The sequence below is a fragment of the Nomascus leucogenys genome, chromosome 10, assembly GCF_006542625.1.
Source record: "Nomascus leucogenys isolate Asia chromosome 10, Asia_NLE_v1, whole genome shotgun sequence".
Classification (NCBI taxonomy): Eukaryota; Metazoa; Chordata; class Mammalia; order Primates; family Hylobatidae; genus Nomascus; species Nomascus leucogenys.
This window is the reverse complement of record NC_044390.1, coordinates 79,965,994-79,981,086: the sequence shown is the minus strand read 5'-3', so window position 1 is coordinate 79,981,086 and position 15,093 is coordinate 79,965,994. Positions and strand designations below refer to the sequence as shown.

Below are 15,093 nucleotides of genomic sequence, written 5' to 3'. Positions count from 1 at the left end.
AGAAGATTCGTACACACACTAAAATGTTATAACCACTAAGGTTCATGATTGGACAAAATTAGCACGCAGACATTTGAATTTCTCAGATGAGTAAAATTTTCTTCCAAATTTAGGGCTGTCCACTTGCATTGTTGTTGTTTTTATTTACAAAAAAGGGGCACCAATCTTTTGTTTAAAAAAATGCTACCATACATTGCTAATGTTTTATTTTTAAAAAATATATTTTAACGTTAAATAAGCAGAAAAGAGATATTGTCAGGATAGAGATTTGTTTGGTTTTTTTTCTAGGAAAACTCGGTTGGCAACATTTTGCCCACATATAAATGCCTCGTTCTTCTCCTTTCACCAGGGTCAGTGGAAACTTTGTCACAGGCCAGATCTGAGTTTGGAAACCACCAGTGTAAGTAAAGAAACTTCAGGAGCCTTCCTGAATTAGGAAAATCCAAAGATGAAAGAAAGAGTTTGTATTGGCTGCTATGAAATAATGATAACAATGATAGCGTCCTAAGAGGTTCATTCCTAAGAGGCAGGAACCCATTTGATCTTTACAAGAACCCTAGGAGATATCTGCTGTTATTAGCAGCATCCCCACTCTGCAGCTGGAAGAAACTAAAGTACAGGGGGCTGTGGTAATCAATCAAGCCTGCACAGCTAGGAAGGGGTGAAGTGGAGACGTGGGCCCAGGGAGCCTGGCTTTCTGTTCTGAGGTCCTAACTGTTGTGCTCTATCACCAGCCAGCCAGCTGTCACGAGGGCCACACGTGCCTGGTGCACACATACATCCCAGGCTTCAACCAACCAATGGATAGGGCTAAAGAACAGAGAGCCCAACAGTTTGCTGATGGCACATACAGGGGTGTGGTTTCAACTTTCCACCCTCTGGAAGCAAGCACTGTTGGGTGGTCTGGTGGTCTGTGGCTTGGAGCAGGTGCAATGACCACTTGCATCCACCTAGAAGTGCTCACAGCCCCACCTGATGGAATCTACCGGGAAGGATCCTGAGACCACCAAATTCACCGTCTGCTTTTTTCCAGCCTGTCTGACTGTGGTTGGCATGGTGGACCTGCTATGCTTTGGAGCTTTGTGGTTTGGCCACTGTCATCCCTGATGACTGAACCTGGTTTTCGTTCCTAACTAATCTTGAGATCTTGGGAAATTGGTTTGCCTCTACGGGGCACAGTTCCTTCATCTGTAATGGAGGAAGTAATTCCAACTCTCCTCTTCAAAAAGTTATTGTGAAACAAAACTGAATCTAAAAGTAATTTTTTTAAAAAAATTCAAGTCCTATACAATAACAAACAACTTGCCATGTATCCAGCAGTGTCCGGGTGCTTCATGTTGTATTAACTCATGGAATTCTCACAGCCACTCTATGAGGGAGGTACTATTATTATTCCCATCTTACAGGTGAGTAAACTGAGGCCAGAGAGGCCAAGTAACTTGCCCAGGGTCACAGGCTGGCAAGTATTGCAGCTGGAATTCCAATCCAGGTGCTCTGGGGACAGCAGCTGTGCTTCTAAGGACTGCGCATACTGCCTCCTCCTGGCCAGTGTGTCCAACCCTTTATTGGAATGATGTCCATGCATTGCATCCAAGCTGGAAGGAGCTGAAGACTAAAGAATCGATTTCTGTAGAGCCTTATTGTTTATTTTTTGTTATTAATTATATTAATTATTTATTTTTTAAAAAGCACTTTTAAGTTGTTTTATCTTCACAATTGCAAATAGTAAGTAGGCAGTGTAAACTGGGGGAACTGAGGCCTCCTTGTCTCCTGTAGCCTGTGTCCTCATCTGCAAAATGGTAATAATAATAATAATATCTCCTTCCCAAGGCTTCGTGAGGATTGAAGGAGGTCAGTCATGTAACCCAAAGGACAGGACAGCCCACACAGAGTGCTCTGTGACTTCATGAAGAAGCACATGGACATCCATGGGCCTTAATTCATTCTCTCCCTGATAATTCATCCTCTCCCTCTCTCTATCTGGGAGAGAGGGAGAGGATGAATTATCAAGCACTTCTGGAACTTGTACCCAAACGGATAGACTCTTAACTCAGTGCCCTTTCTAGCAATAGGGTGATGTAACACTGGAAGCAGGTGAGGAGCCCCTCAGGGCATCAGAGACGACCCTGCTGTGGAGACCTGGGGCTGCTCTCCAGCTGGTGTTAACCAGAAATGACCATCCCATAGTAACCAATTTGGACAAAGGCTCCCGTCCAGACCCGCTGCCATGACAACCAGAGGAAGAATTTTTCACATCTGGAGTCTTCTCAATCCCAGGCTTTGGACAGCTTCTGGGGGCCTCTCTGGCCACTCAAGGACTCCCACTTCCAGCCGCTGAAGCATTTTACCCTCTGAGCATGTTCAGGACAAAATGAGCCTTTCTCCTTTCACCAATCTATTCTCAGAGGTAACGTTGGTGTTACATGAGGAAACCCAGGCCCTGGGGAGAGGACAGAGGCCCTGGGGAGTGGACGGAGGCCCTGAGGAGTGGACAGAGGCCCTGGGGAATGGACAGAGGTGGTGAGGAGCCAGCGTGGCTACTCCAGATGGGAGCAGGGTCTCTCCACACAGAGTGGGAAGTAGCTATTTAAGGGGGAGGCAACGTCTCAGCCTGAGCCAGGGGACCACTCCTGAACACACACATGTGCACTCACACATTCCCACACACACCATTCACACACACATGCTCGCACCATACCCCCTACGTTCACAGCACCACATACACACACTCGCACACATACACACACAGCACAGCAGGCAGACCCAGCAGAACTTGGAGGGGATAAAAACATCTATTTACCTAACCACCCAGGGGACTGTTTAAAAAAACTTTAATCACACAAAGCACACTAGGCATCATCTTATTTCACTCTCAAGCAAGTTTATAACATGAATACTAGCATTATCCCCATCTTGCAGAAGAAACCGAGGCTCAGAGAGACTAAGTTACTTTGGCAAAGGTCACACAGCCAGTGGGTAGCAGAGGCAGGATTCGAACCCATGTCCACCCAGCTCCACAACCAGCTGCTCTCTTCTGCCTCCCTCTATGCATGCATGGTGTCTGATGTCATGAGGACACTCAGCATTTGTTAGGCAAAGAATCAAAAGTGAGAGAGTAAAGCATCTACCTGTGTTGCCCAAACAATCATTAAATCTCTATTAAAATGAGTTTTCCTGTCCTGAAAGAATCCTAGCTGGCCAGTGCAGAGAAAAAAATTTTCAGAAATACTCTGGGTTGCTGGAGGGAAACTCATATAAGAAAAATGGAGGAAGAAATAGGGGACTGATGCCTTGGAGAAAAGCAACAATTAGAAGCAAAAGATTAGATGCCATCTTGCAATGTGGATGGATCTTAAAAACATACTGCTGAGTGGAAAAGAAGTGAGAACCTATGAGATCTATAAAAATACGTGTTTTGAAGGGACATATACAAGCAATGGAAATACGCATAAACAGAGTAGAATAGGGTTGTCTATGAATGGAGGGGAATGGGGTATGAGGAAAAAAGAGAATAAATAATGAAAAATGGAGGAAGAGGCGGGCAAGGATCAATGATGGCTGTGTACCAGGAAGGGAAAAATAACTCAACTCTCATCATCTTGCACCCTAACAAAGATTCTTCTAATCTACAAAGCACAAGAGTCCTCCGTGAATAACGGAGAGGCTACAAATGAGGCCAGTTCCCCTCTCATTATAATCAAAAGCACAGTCCCCCTCCGAGTCACCAACACAAGTGTGCACCATTTATTTCTCCCTGGGGAGCTTTCCTCGAAGCACTTATCCATCGTTCAGATGAGAAGACATGCCTGGACCCCTCTGCAGAAGTTGGCCAAGGCTGGCTACATAGGCCTGCCCAGTCAGATAAACCCTTCCAAGGAAAAGAAAAAGGAAGAAAGAACATCTACAGAAACAGTGGCAGGTTCTATCTGAAAGGCAAGCCTGCTGCGTGCTCTGTGTGAAGAGTCTCCTTCTCCGCCAAGGACCCAGCTCCTGCTCCAAATGCTGGCTTCTCCTGCTTTCGTCCTTAGGTGCAAGCTCAGTCTGGCTGGTTCTTTTTTGAATGGGCCTAGCTAGCTCCAGGAACAACGGGTTCAGATCAGATCAGAGAGGAAGCTGCAGACACCAGAAGCTCATGTCTTCCGTCACATCCAGCAGCCTTTCCCTCAGCCCCTGGAGAAAGGCTTGGCCAGACACCCCAGCTTGCCACTTCACAGGGTGTCAATCCCCTTCGCCAAGTTACAATATCCTGCTTCATGCTGATAGATTAATCCAGCCACTATTCATGGGAGAGAAAAAAAAAAACACAAAAACCCAAGCTGCTGCCTTTTCTTCTGGGGAGAGGGGAACCGTGCATTTTAGCCAGCATGGAATGTACATTTGCGGAGCTCCCTGAAAGGTCTTGACTCTGCACATACTGCTGGGTTCTTGTCTCGTAACCCACTGGCCCTTGGTTATAGCCAAGGCCCCTCTCCATGTCCCTAGGATCACAAGTGCTGCACCATTGCCAGGAATAGTTCCCGTCCCACTGGAGTGGACCCTGATTCCTCCGGCCTTCTCCCCTTATGTCTAATCCATCAGTAAAGCCTGTCTGCACTCCTGCAGAATTCACCCCAAATGTCGCCACCTTCTTCTCTGCCATCACCTGGTCCCTGCCCCATCACAGCTCCCCTCACTGGTCCCCTGGCTTCCACCCCACCTCCTGCACTCCCCTCTCCACTCAGAGACCAAAGCAATCATTACGAACATTATAAATCAGGCCACATCACTCTGGCATAAAACCCTCCCTGCAAAATAAAATCAAACCCAGACTCCTTGGCTACCCTGGGAGGTCCTGCCTAACCAGGGCCCTGTATCCTTTTGTCCTCATCACGTGACCCTCATCCCACGCACACCAGCCGTCTGTCTGTCCTTTGTGGCCACCACAGTTGTCTCTGCTTTTGCACTTACTGCCCCCACTTCCCAGGTGTGGCTCATGCCTCCCTTCACCAACTATGCATGGTTATTTCCTCCTAGAAACTCAGCCTCCACTGGCTGCCCTTTTTATAAGTTAGTCTCGCCCCTCCCATGTGCTTCTCGCTCCCCCAACCCATCACTTGTCATTGTCCATGGAGTCTTCCTATCTCCTTCCTTCATGGCACTTCACGTGGTCTGGAGTTTTCTTGTTTATGCATTGACTTGTTTATTGGTTTTGCCACCCACTGGGCTGTCGGCTTCAGGGGGCAGGGAACTCTGGCTCCCTCACTGCTGAGTCTGCAGTGCCTAGAACAGTGTACAAGACTTATCTTGAAAGGAGGGAATGGGGGAATGAGTCTAAAGCAGGGGTTCTCACGGTGTGGTCCCTGGGCCAGCAGCATCAACACTGCCTGGGAACTCGTTTGGTGTGCAAATTCTTGGGCTCCATCCTAGTCCCACCGAATCAGAAAACTCTGTGTTTTAACAACTCCTGCAAGGGGTTCTGATGCAGGCTCCAGTTTGAGAAGCTCGGGCATTGAACCATCTGCAATCTCTACCCAATATCCCCAGGGTGACGAATGAGCGAATAACTAGCTGGGTGGTCAGTCTTGTCAGGGACAGGGGTTAGGGAAGGTGAAGGGAGTAAGTCTCCTGCCCCTGACTGACCTCTGAGCTCTGAGGGACAGGCCTTTGTGTGTCTAGATAGTCCATGCTGGAGCCATGCAGAGAATGCCAAACCTGGGAGGGCTTCAGAACCACTGTGTGTCACCAGAGCAGAAAGGCAGGCAACTCACCCCGAAAGCTGAATCTTTGGCCTTTTGAAAATTCTACAAAATTCCAAGCATTTGGCTTGGAGGTAAGATGACCAACTCATCACAGTTTGCCCAGGCCTCTCTCCATTCTTTTTTGTTGTTGTTTTGTTTTGTTTTAGACACAGGGTCTCACCCTGTCACCCAGGCTGTAGTACAGTGGCACAACCACAGCTCACTGCAGCCTCAGCCTCCTGGGCTCAAATGATCCTCCTGCCTCAGCCTCCCAAGTAGCTGGGACTACAGGTGTGTACCACCATGCCCAGCTAATTGTTTAACTTTTTTATAGAGACAGGAGTCTCACATGTTGCCCAGGCTGGTCTCAAACTCCTGGCTCCAAGCGATCATCCTGCCCTGGCTTCCCAAAGTGCAGGGATTACAAGTGCGAACCATCATGCCTGGTCTGCCTCTCAGTTTTAACACAAAGTCCTATATCCCAAGACCCCCTTCAGCTCCAAGCACAGCTGAATGGTTGGTGACCCTACTTGGAGCCCTCATCACCTGGAGTCTCATGAATTCACAAACGCATTCCCTTTACAAGTAATTTCTGTGTGTCTTAAAGATGAGAAGAGGAAGGCAGAGGAGTTAGGAGAGGAGGAAGACAGAGAGAGAGAGAGAAAAGGAAAGGAAGAGAGGCCAGGGGCAGAGGAGAGAGAAAGGGAGAGAGGGAAAGATGGGGAGAAAAGAGAGACTGCAAGGAGAAAGCAGGGAATTATTTAAGGGGTGGGAAAAGTAAGGAGACAGGGGCAGGGAAAAGGAGAGAGGGGGGAGAGATAAAGACAGAGACTTAGGAACTTAGCACCACAGTGACAGAGGAAAAACACAGGAAGGCAGGGAGGGAAAAGGGAAAGGGGGCAGGGAGGAAGACGTGCAATGGAGCGCACCACACAGCTGCTGTTTGGCAGCACCTTGCATGAAAAGCCTCCCAACGAACTTCGAGAAACCATCTCTCTTCTCCGCAGCCCCAGAACGCTGCCCCATCAATGGCTGGCACCAAAACCTGCTTACATAATATGTTCTCTGCTGGAAGCTGCTTCCATTCACAAGTCACCACTCGTCATTGTGTAGGTGCATTAAAGAGGAAGAAAAGGAAACGAAAGAGAGGAAAAAGAAAGAAAAAGGCAGCTGAATGAACTCACTCAGATTATATTGAGAGATGAGAAGATATTGTCCCCACTCGCTCTCTAAAAAAATCCTTCACGAACCAAACATCATTATGATGCTGTCAGATGAGTTTCCTCTTGTTGATTAATTGCAGGGGGTGGTAAAAAACCCAGCTTCCTGAGGCATGTTATCTTGCTCACTGGGTGGATTACTAAACCAGAGTCTGACAGGGCTCCATTACAATGAGATTTAAGCGTGTGTTATATCATTAAAACCAATGACAGCAAGACAATTACTTCGAGGAAACCACAGTAACATAGCATACAGCAGCCTGGGCCCTCAGCACTGCTGCCTCCCCTCTTTTCCTGGCCCAAATGGGGAGCAGAGTTGAGCTAAGAAGAATCACTTTTGGCTGGGTGCAGTGGCTCACAGCTGGAATCCCAGCACTTCGGGAGGCCAAGGCAGGAGGATAGCTTGAACCCAGGAGTTTGAGACCAGCCTGAGCAACATAGAGAGACCTCCATTTCACAAAAAATTAAACAATTAGCCCAGCATGGTCATGCCTGTAGTTCCAGCTACTTGGGAGGCTGAGACAAGAGGATCGCTTGAGCCCAGGAGTTCAAGGCTGCAGTGAGCTATGATCATCATGCCACTGCACTCCAGCCTGGGTGACAGAGCAAGATCCTATCAAAAAAAAAAATTTTTTTTGTTCCCTCTCAAAGCCACTGCCTGCAAATCCCAAAGACCTGGCCTGGCTGGACAGCTGATTATTAAGGCCTTGCCACAAATCTACCTGAGAAACTGAGTCCTGGGGTCCTGCCTAGCAAAAAATGACTTCTTGGAATTGTCTGAGGTTAGCAGGGAATGGGAGTGACATGCCAAATCCAGGTCACGCTCCTGTGGGATTCAGTAGCAGAAAGGAAATCAGATGACTCCGGGCATCAAGAGCTTTTACCCCCCAACAGAATGTAAATCCAGCAACATCCGCCTTTCTCTGTTCTTTGCCCCTCTTTTGCCTGCAAGCCTAGTAATGCAGCCCCCTCCCCCTGCTCCAAGAAACCAAGCCTGCTTCACTTTTAGGAAAGGCTCTTATAGCTTCTCATTAAAGTGTAAATGACTAATAAGGCTGGATGCATTAACTCACTCCAAAGCATCTGCTCTTTAACCAAGAGCAGAGCCTTAAGAAAAAGAATGAAACTTGAATGATGGAAATTTCAGATATCAGTGAACTGAATATCTTTGGGTGACTCAGGGAGCCCTCTTTGTGCCACACCCCCCCACCAAAGATCACATTATGTAGGTAGCCACTTACTTTATCTAAGTCCCAAAAGGGATCGTGTCTTTTTTTTTTTGAGACAGAGTCTTGCCCGAGGCTGGAGTGCAGTGGTGTGACCTCGACACACTGTAACCTCTATCTCCCATGTCCAAGTGATTCTCCTGCCTTAGCCACCCAAATAGCTGGGGTTACAGGCACACACCACCACACCAAGCTAATTTTTGACTTTTAGTAGAGACTGGGATTTACCATGTTGATCAGGCTGGTCTTGAACTCCTGACCTCAAGTAATCCACCCACCTTGACCTCCCAAAGGGCTGGGATTACAGGCCTGAACCACCCCACTGGGCCAGGATTGTGTCTTTATTGCCATTTTATTCCCAATGCCCATCATAGTGCCAGGCATACTGTAGGTATTCAATAAATGTGCAATGCATGATAAATAACAATGGCAGGAAGAGAGAGAGGCCTGTCCTTTGCCTGTAGCAAATCTGAGGCAAGAGCCAAGTCCTTTCAAACCTTTCACCAATGACTCATCATAATCAACACTAACTGAGCACCTACAGTGTGGAGGCCTCTGGCTGGACCACAGGCCCCAAACTGACATGTTCACTAGTAAATCAGTGGAGCTTCATTCATTCATTCATTCATTCACTCAGTAAGTCATTGCTGAGCACCTGCTGTGCGCTGACACGGACACCAGAAATGAAGACAGCACAGCCTTGGCCCTTAAGGATCTCACCCTGTAGCACCTGAGGACTCCTACAAAGAAGTGCCATAGGCACTTCCCAGGGAAGGGAAGGAAGGCTCAGGTTTCCTAGAGAAAATACATGGCTCACAGCTTATAGCCTGGGATGATTCAGCAAAAACCTCCCAGGGACTTGAAGGAACAAAAAGACTGAGTGGTCACCAGGGCTTCTCCTCCTAGAATTCTTCTCTGGGGCCTACCCCCCAGGCTCCTGACTCCCCTGCTAGTTGCTTCGAGCCTCACAAGCCAAACAGAGAGGGAGTCATTTTGCCCATTTCACAGATGAAGAAACTGAGTTCTGGGGACCTGCAGCAACTGGGGAACTGCAGTGGGGAACAAGAGAGGCTGGCAGCTCCTGTCTCCAAGCTTTGTCCTCCCTCTTGTGAGTCACACAGCTACACAACTAGCCCAAAGAACTCACCTTCCTCTACCTCACCCTACTCTTATTTTGGTCAGGGGTGATTTCACTGTTACCACCACCAACATCGCCCCATTGCGAATATTTGTTGGACATTTACTCCTTGCCAGACTCAGTATAAAGTGATCATTAACTCTTAAAATTCTCACAACTGCATTCTTATTCCCATTTTGTAGATGGGAAAATTGAGGTCCAGAGAGGTGAAGTGACACAACCAGAAAGTGCTAGGATCAAGATCTAACCCTAAGAAATTTATTTCCAGAGCCTATCCTCTTAATCCCTGTATCATGCTACCCTAATACACCTAATTGAAGAAACTGAGGCTCAGAGAGGTTAAGGTCCTTGCCTGAAGTCACATAGCAAGGAAATGCCAGAGTCAAAATTAGAACTAAGATCTGACTGCCCCCAGAGCCCACACTGCAGCCCCTGGCTGGTTAAGGAGGTAGACAGGTGCGAGGCACAGAAAGGAGGGGGCTATTTCTGCAGTGCCTCCTTCACTCTTTCAGCACATCAAGGCTCTCCATCCTGGGTGGCAGCTGAATTATTTAAAATCATCAGCTTCAGCCCACCATGACTGGGTCCCAGAATTATTTTTATCCCAGATTATGGCCACAGCTCTTAACAGAAATAAACCACACTGTTTTCTTCTCATTGGCTTCACATCAATTCCTGACTTATCTGCAATTACAATCAGCTCCCCACTGAATGGGGGTGAAGGGCAGAAGACAGGTCCATGTGTCATGGTGGTTTTTATTGGAAAGCCATAATCTCTGTAGGACCCATTCACAGAGAGGGAAAGAGTTAAAGCATAGTATCACAGCCTACAAAGAAAGCCCAAGAGCAGCCACCCCAACCGAATGCACATCTTCAGACAAAGCAGCCAGTCTGTGTACGGAGCAATAAGAAGGAGAAAGGCAGAGTAGGCTGGGGGGACTGACTTTCCAGGCTACCCCTGTGGAATCACAGAATCTCTGTCTGCTGCCTCTCTCCTGCCAACAAGAAAGGAAATGTCCACATTTGTCTCCATGGCTAAGCTTCCTGATTACCAGCATGGGCTGGAGAGACACTGCTGAACGTCCTTCCTCTGTACCTCAGGCTGGATCAGGGGAGTAGGGGCTGCTGGAGCCAGGAGTGAGGGGATGATGCCTTGGTCTTCATAATGGTGGGTTTATATGTTGCTGCCATAACTTACTGTGTGGTCTCAGGCAAATTGTTTTTCCTCTCTGGGCCCCCCTGGAAAGGGTTAGACTAAATCTGGGGTCCTGAACTTGGGGGGGTGCTCACATAGGCATTATTGAGGGTCCACTAACCCCCTGATGTTGTGTGTTTGTGTGTATATGCATCCTTTCAGAGCAGAGCCTCTCCAAGGAGTCCTTGCTGCTGCTCCTGAGAAGAGTCTCTATGGAGCCTTGAAGTGCTGCAAAATCTACATCTCTGTGCATCTGAGGCCATAAATAAAGCAGACCCCTTTCCAGCTGAGCTCAGGATTCTAGAAACCTAGCAAAAGTTCTCACAAGAGACTCCCCTATCCCCACTCACCCCAAAAAGGGCCTCTCCCTGACACAGGATAAATTCTCAAGCACAGTGCTAACCCTTCCTAGAAATATGGGCATGTGCAGTCACTCACACTCACACACATACCTCATAGTCAGAGAACCCCAGAACTGGAAGGGGACTTAGGGCCACCCAGACAGACTGCCCCATTGCATAGATGGGGAAACCGAGGCCCAGAAAGGGGAGACAGCTGGGACTGGAACCCAGGTCTCCTGACCCAAGTCCAAGGCTCTTTCCAGAAGCTTCTGTTTCCCTCTCCCTGGTGCACCACAATGCACCACTTCAAATGTGACAGGGGAGGAGGGAGGGCGGCCTCTTGGATCTTGGCCATCCCTAAGGAAGTGAGGCAGTGGAGAGATATTTGGGAAGTGTCCACATCTGGACACCCAAGTCTTAGCTATCCCAGCTGGGCTGGCATGTACCGCATGGCTAAACCAGTTGTTAAAAATATTAAAATAAAATAAAAATATTAAAATTAAATGGGGATGCTGCCCTGAGGCCTCCGTGGCTCTCTTGATAGCCCCCTAAGATCCCCCCAAACCTCTCCATAATCCAGCAATTAAAAGATTAACACTCAGTACAGCAGGGGCCCCCTAAGATGCCCTATTCCAGGACCCCAGCCATTCTGGTCAATTAGTACCAAATTTCAATACTTTAAATATCACCCATAGCCAGATCTGTGGTTCTTTATTTGAACAAAATTTCCACACATTCATTATTCACACTCAAGGCTTCCCAGTGAGGAATCTAAGGCAACTTCCTCCTCAAGGTCACCCAGCAAGGGAAACTAGGAAGAGAAGTTAGGGATTTTGAGAACCAAATCTTTGGCACTAACCACCGGACAACCCTCCTCTTCTGCCTCATATGTCCTGCCTGAGCAGGCACATGCTCTGGGATTTCAGCATCTCTTCTTGGCTATGGGGCTAGAGAAAAAAGGAATGAGTGAACCCTGCTTATATTTCAGGCTTGCCAATCTCTGACTGTTGTTTTATCCCTCCCACCTCCAAGAGCAAGAATCCAAAAAGGAAATCCTTAGGGGTGCAGAACACTGAGGTGGCCCCTGAGATAATAGCAAAGATGCTAAAAATAAGGGCATTCATTTCCAGAAAAGTAGATGCAATCAAAGCAGAAAGCAAAGTGAAATCCCCTTTTGATGGGTCGCAGATTAGCATCAAAAGCATTTCAAAATTAAATGTGAGCTTTTGGATTCAGTTTCAAGGTACCTCCACTTCTCACTCACTAACAGGTTGGTGCAGCCTTTCCCTATCAGGATCTTGGAAAAAGAAACTAGTGCAGGGGGACAGTCTTCCCTGGAACAAAACTGAAGCTGAAGCCTGGAATCTTTCCCCAGATTTTGAACAAGCTTTGTTCCCCTCCTTCCTTCTGAGATGAACTCAAGGATAGAATCTCCCAAGCTAGTGCCAGATGTTCCCCCATACAATCACTTACAGGTTACACCACCTGTGAAAATAAAACATCATCTCCTCTGCAGGCAGTGGCTGCTCCCTTCTGGCCAGCCTGACCACTCATCCCAAGCAGAGTGTGGCCCTTTCCTGGCTCCCAGATCTTCCATCTCAGGAAAGCATGAACAGCCAACCTCGCAAAAACCACCACAATTAAATTACACAGCTGTTCCTGGAAGAGGGTACAATCTAAGCTCTGTCCTGTGCAAATCTTACCCAGTGTGCCCAGGCAAAAGTTACCCTTCCAGTCTCAGGTGACCCCCTCCCCTCCAGGGATAAGCACTCACTTGCTAAGTCAGAATACCCAGAGTCCCTCCATGCCAGACTAGCCAGCCCCATGAAGGGTTAACTCTCTCAGAGAACTGCCGGCTACTTTCACCAGCTTCTGCTGCAAAGGAGAGGGCAAACTGGGCAGAAGCCACAATCTTGATTGAATTGCCTACAACATGAGCACATTTTAACCCCTCCCTGAGCACATTTTACCCCCTCCCTGGGCACTAAACCAAAATCTCATTTGGCTCTGGGATGCTGCTTAGGTGATAAAACACTGCAGGATGTAGGCAAATAAGCATAGTCGTTCCTGGATACCCTTCTCCTCCCAACTACCCTTTACCCCACCAGCTCATGAACACACATCACAGTTGGGATTCCAATACCCCTAGCCCATCTGCACAACCCAGGAGAATATCACTTACCGCGACGCTGGAGGATTGCAGGGGGAATGGGTGAGCCAAATTCTTGCCAAGTCCTCCCTTCCCTGCCGGGTAGGAAGACGCTAAGTCCCAATGACTTGGTTTAAAAGCTCAGCGGAGGTGCCTGAAAGAAAATTGTTCATTTGACTCTCCTACTCTTCCCAAAATAAAATCAAAGCACCAGTGCACACACATAGACACACACACATCAACTACCCCTAAATCATGCAGGACCAAGACAAAAAGAAATACCACTGCCAGAAGCGGAGAAAACTCGGACCAGCCAGTGAATCAGTGGACAAGGGACAGTGGCTCCCTCAGACTGTCCTCCACATGGATGAAGGTTTTCGCTCTGTAAGTCTCTCTCTCTCTCTCTCTCTCTCTCTCTTTCCCTTTCCCTTCCTTTCCAGTCCGCGTAGGCAACTCCGGGCTGCTGGCAATAGACGAATCAATTGCTTCCCCAGAGCCGGTTTCTGCCACGGCTGCCACCACTACTGCAAAGCCCTGTGTGAGCAAGGGAAGCGGGGCGGCAGCTTCCCAGTGCAGGGGGAACCAAGCGGGAACCAAGCCTGCCTCCCACCCGTGATTTATGTGTGCGGTGCCTGGAGAAAGAAAGGTGGGAGGCCGGGAGGGGAGGTTGGGCGCACCAGAGATCCCAGCTGGTCGAAACGGCAACCAGGGGATTGGCGGTCAGCACCACGGACAGCGCTAAGATGCGGCGGAGGAGGGGATGGGCGGGAAGCAAACCCCTAGGCAGAGAAGTTAAGTAATTGGATGGTTAGAGCAGAGAAGGGGGAGTCCGGAGGGGTGGGGGACGGGACTTCTCGACATCACACAGTCTAGTCAGTGACAGCTTACCTACCACACACTTGTTCTAATACTGTCGCTCACTCTCAGAGCAAAGGAGCTATAACTTCGCAGCCCCTGTCTCCCACACGCCCCCAGTCCTGCCTTGCTCCTCTCTGCTCAGACAAGAGCTTGGCCCCAGTGTGTGGGGCTCCCTAAGTGGTTTTTCCCCTCAAAGTTTCGCCCAGATGACCTGTCCTCACCCCCATTGCTGCAGATTTCTGACCTGTACCTGGAGTTTCTCAGAATTCAGAGCAGAAAAGCTGAGGCTTAAGAAATGGAAATTTCTAAGGGGCAGGGTGGCTTAGTTGAATAAGCACTTGACAGTTTTCTGGAAGTCAGATCCAGCCCCCTTACAACTCTGGAAAAGTCATTTAATGTTTCCAAGTCCCATCTGTAAAAATGATAATATAACGACCTTATTTTTCCTAAAGATAGGAAGCAAGAGGTTAAAATGCAACAATAACAATACTCAAGCTGTGAACTGCCATGATTTCATGATCCATAACCTGTCCTAAAACACAAATGTTTGGACAGAGCGATAAAGGAATGGACAGCCCACCTAGGATGGCATGTGCCAATCTCACCCTTCAGCATGTGGTTTGAGTAGAATGAAGGGAAATTTTAGGTCTAAATCAGACCAGTGAGCCTTGGCCAAAGACCCTTCCCCGAAAGATCCAGACTGGCTTTCTGAAGTGAAATCGCTATATGGACAACGAAATAAAAGTATCAAAAGGGGAAATATATAAAGATGAATGGATTACCATGGCTCCCAGTGCTCCAGATCTCAAGGGTCCTATTCCTCCTAACTTTGGGAAACGGCTCAAATTGGAAAAAGGCCAGGAAATCTCAAACAGACCAAGATCTGCTTAGAACTTCTCTGCAAAGTGAAAGAGAACTCTCTCTATTGGAGATTCATATCTAAAGCTTCCCTACCAGAGGGCCCAGGGTTAGCTACTACATTTGTCACTTACTTCTCCCCATGAGACCCAGGAGTAAAAATGAGAACATTTAGAGCTTCATTTAAGAAACAATTTTTTTAAGACAGTGTCTCTGCCAGGTACGGTGGCTCACGCCTGTAATCCCAGCACTTTGGAAGGCCGAGGCAGGTGGATTACCTAAGGTCAGGAGTTCGAGATCAGCCTGGCCAACATGGTGAAACCCCATCTCTACTAAAAATACAAAAAAATAGCTGGGCATGGTGGTGTGCACCTGTAATCCCAGCTACTCG

General features: G+C 48.0%; 1 protein-coding gene across 4 annotated transcripts in view; it reads right to left on the bottom strand.

Moving 5' to 3' along the window:
- The window catches only part of RPH3A (rabphilin 3A), a 322,955-nt gene that overhangs the window by 96,727 nt on the left and 211,135 nt on the right, over positions 1-15,093 (bottom strand). For 2 of the 4 annotated variants that reach the window (XM_030821440.1, XM_030821443.1), the window contains exons 1-2: positions 13,269-13,707; positions 13,020-13,140 (exon numbers count right to left, since the gene is read on the bottom strand). The gene's annotated coding sequence lies outside the window, so the exon portion shown is untranslated. Of the gene's footprint in view, positions 1-13,019; positions 13,141-13,268; positions 13,708-15,093 lie in introns of those variants that run through there. The other 2 variants (XM_030821442.1, XM_030821441.1) reach the window with 2 other exon arrangements.